The 3,875-nt window shown below is 33.5% G+C and overlaps 1 non-coding gene across 1 annotated transcript; it reads right to left on the minus strand.

The window, feature by feature from the left end:
* Positions 1-1,412: 1,412 nt before the first annotated feature.
* On the minus strand, positions 1,413-1,519 carry LOC139850805 (small nucleolar RNA R71). Its single transcript, XR_011760185.1, has one exon. It is a non-coding gene; the product is annotated as a small nucleolar RNA R71 (small nucleolar RNA).
* Positions 1,520-3,875: the final 2,356 nt, after the last annotated feature.

A 3,875-nucleotide genomic window follows, 5' to 3' on the forward strand; every position in this document is an offset into this window, starting at 1 on the left:
TAAAATTAATACTTTTATAAAATATTATAAAAATAATATTTTTATATAAAATAAGTAGTTTTATCAATTTTTGTCTTTCTTTTTATAAATTATATATTTTAATCGTTTAATTCGTAAATTGTATATTTATCGTTCGTAATTAGTTTTAAACTTAGTTTTTGCCATAATTATTTTATATTTCTAGATTTTTAGGCTTTGCCTTAAAATCCCTTAAGTGCTTTTTCTTTAGATTAAGATTTAGGCGCTTTAGAATTTTACGACGTCGCTTATCGCTTTAGTATTTAATAGATTTTAGTGCCTATTAAGTTATTGCCGTTTTGGATATAGAATTCCTTTTAAGCTTTAATACCTTTAGACGCAACTTTTAATATTTAGTTTTTAGACTTTTAAGTTTCAACGCTCTACTTTCTTTTTATTATTTTTCGACCTTTTATTTTTCAATGTTTTTCAACGCACTCTTCTTCTTTCTCATTTCTACGCTCTAGTTTTTAGGACATAGATTTTTATTTCAAAATTTCGACGAAAAATTATTTTAAGCAGTTAAATTGATAGACATCCAAATTTTTTGGTTCGTAGTAATAGTTGGATTTGTTAGTGGCTAGTTGTGGGCTTCCGATTTAAAGGGACTAGCTCCCTGCTGCATCTATTGGCTATTCGAAACGTGGGCAAAATCAGAAAAGTCTATTAATTTGATAACTTATTTAGTTTTTTATTTTTATAACTAATAGGATATTCAGTGAATGCACCGAGCAAAACGTTCACCACCTTTCATACGTTCACCACCTGTAACTCGATCAAGACATCTAGCCAATATTATCGCCGTTGATTTTCCTTTAGAACCGTCATCAAGTCGACCAAGTACTCCAATTCAAATTTTCGATAATCCATTTTTTGAACCCGACTTCACAAGTGAGAACCCGGAGGATATTCAAGGACAATTCCAAGATCCTGAACCACTAATCATTCCTCCTGAACCACAAACCGTTAAATCAGAATCCTCTAGTGATTCGTATTCAAAAAATACAATTATGGAAGTAACGGAACCTCTAAGTATGGAAGATCGAATGAGAGCCACACGCACGGGCCAAGGTCACGCCATTATTAAACCAGATATTAATGCGCCAGATTACGAAATCAAAGGACAAATCCTACACATGGTAACTAATCAATGCTAATATAGTGGTACGCCAAAAGAAGATCCAAACGAACATCTTCAAACCTTTAATAGGATCTGTACTCTATTCAAAATCAGAGAAGTTGAGGATGAACAGATCTATCTCATGTTATTTCCCTGGACTTTAAAGGGAGAAGCCAAAGATTGGTTAGAATCATTACCTGAAGGAGCGATTGATACATGGGATGTTTTAGTTGAGAAATTTCTTAAAAGATTCTTTCCGGCATCTAAAGCCGTGAGACTTCAAGAAGAAATTGTTACGTTCACGCAAAAGCCAAATGAAACATTATATGAGGCGTGGACAAGATTCGGAAAGTTGTTAAGAGGATGTCCTCAGCACGGTTTAGACACTTATCAAATAGTACAAATATTCTACCAAGGATGTGACATTACTACACGAAAAGACATCGATATAGCAGCTGGTGGTGCCATTATGAAGAAAACTGCAACTGAAGCTTACAAAATTATTGACTTTGATTATCTAAAGCGGCTAGAGCCGATTCTAGCCATGACTTTGCAAATGAGGGCATTGCAAGATCTTAAGTGTGGGGAAGGGTTATAAATTCTCTCGGGTTTACACTTAGTTTAATTGCCAAATTTTGTGAAAGTTTGAAAAATTTCAATTAAATAAATTCAAAATCATGTTTATACATATTTATGAACGATAAAACTAGGTGATAATACCGAAATTATTGTTATCTCGGACAGGACATAAATTGAGAAACAACCCAAAACGCTTGAATTCATTTAAAATGAAATAGAAGAGAATAAAAAGGCAAAGAAAGACATATATCACATATTTTTGTATACGATTATTGTAGGTACTTTTGTTTTAGATGATACTAATCAGTTTTACCCGAATTACTGTAATATATTTGAAAGAAAGATGGATCTACACGATGAATCAATTCCATCATTAAAAAGAAGTAAAGTCTTCCGAAAAAGACACGCGCTTCTTGATTTAGGTCAGGAAGTTGTCGTCCAGACCAGCTGTAGTTTGACGAAAAATCTAGAAAATCATCTCGAAAATCAGCTGGAAATCCACGGACCTCAGCATCAAACAGGGTCGCCATGTGGTCAGACTTATCCTAACCATGAGAGGATCTGTCTCGTAAAATGGGGAGGGCGTCGTGTAAATTAGCTTGATAAGACTAATGAATCAGACCTCCAGAAAGGATAATCTCCTTAAAGATTAAAAATCAGCTTTTAAGCCTGATATTACTCAATCCTTGAGATTGAACTTAAAGATTGAGAATTTAAACTCATGGAATTCGATGATATCTAAATTCGAGCTTGAACGAGAAAATATTTTGATCAAATTAAAACTGATTTATTTTCTAAAAACCTATTTTCAATGCGTTCATTACCATTGAACGTAAAATTCTAAGAATTCACCGGAATTCATTAGGTCACCTGAACCAAATCGGGTGTCAACCGTAAGAACGGTGGTTGCATAACATGGTCGAAGACAGGACCTTGTGCCAGACCAAAAAATTATAGGGTGATCTTTACTATTGTTCCTACAAAGGATAGTAATTGCATCCAACACGCTGTGGACCATGAACATCTGCATGTCATTAGACAATGCCTTAACAGTTGCTTGTTTAACGCTTTCCTTTACAACCGGATGGTAGTTTGCCGAAAGGTAATATACGGAGCAAGTATACTGGACGTGTGCTTTCCTAATACAAGGTTAGTAAGTGGGTGACACAAAACCGCAAGTTTTGAGCTAAAATTTTAAAAATCTGAAACCCACAAAACCCACAAAAACATTTTGCAAACACTGGTGAAGGGTTATTCCGGAAAACTTATCTAGGGTAAAAGCTAGAATTTTCAAAAGATCAAATGTTTTCATAAAAATCCAATTTCCTTAAAAGGATCTAAATTTTCATAGTCATGTGGGACTGTAAACTACATTGTTACTATCATTGTTCATACTGCCTTACCAAAATCACTGATGTATAAAGTGTGAAAATAAAAAAGTGATTCGAGTGAAGTGTGATTTAATTTCAAATTCTGTATTGCTTGAGGACAAGCAACGCTCAAGTGTGGGGATATTTGATAATGCTCTAAATGAACATATATTTAGTATCAATATCCTTCCAATATGTAAAGCTTTTAGTTGTAATTGTTCTATTTTTAGGTAATATTCGTTTAAATAAATAAGTGCGAAGACTGAAGACGCAAATGAAGATTTGAAGACGCAAATGACCAAAAAGCTCAAATGTACAAGATTCAGTCCAAGTGGTTCAATTTATTGATGAGAAAGGTCTAAAAATTACAAGGGTACAAGCCGTGAAACGCAAAGTACAAGATATTAAATTGTACAAAAAAGCGTTCGAAAATTTGGAACTGAGACATAAACCGAGCATCAACGTACAACTCAACGGAGCTAAAATTACAAGTCAACTATGCACAAGAATATAATATAATATATATATAAAATTATATAAAATTATATATTATTATATTATATATTATAATATTCAGCAGTCCACGTTTAACTCAATTTGGTGAGCTGGAATCCGAAGCTCCGCACTCGTGGAGCTGTAAGGCACAAAAGTACCGCACTCGCGGAGCAGCCAAATTCAAAATCTGTCTATAAAAGGCACAAGCTTCTGCCGAATCCATTACCCCTTTTCCAACCTCAATCTCTCTATATGTATTTATATTTATATTTATAATTATAATTAAGTTTAAT

The sequence above is a fragment of the Rutidosis leptorrhynchoides genome, chromosome 5 (assembly GCF_046630445.1).
Source record: "Rutidosis leptorrhynchoides isolate AG116_Rl617_1_P2 chromosome 5, CSIRO_AGI_Rlap_v1, whole genome shotgun sequence".
Lineage (NCBI taxonomy): Eukaryota > Viridiplantae > Streptophyta > Magnoliopsida > Asterales > Asteraceae > Rutidosis > Rutidosis leptorrhynchoides.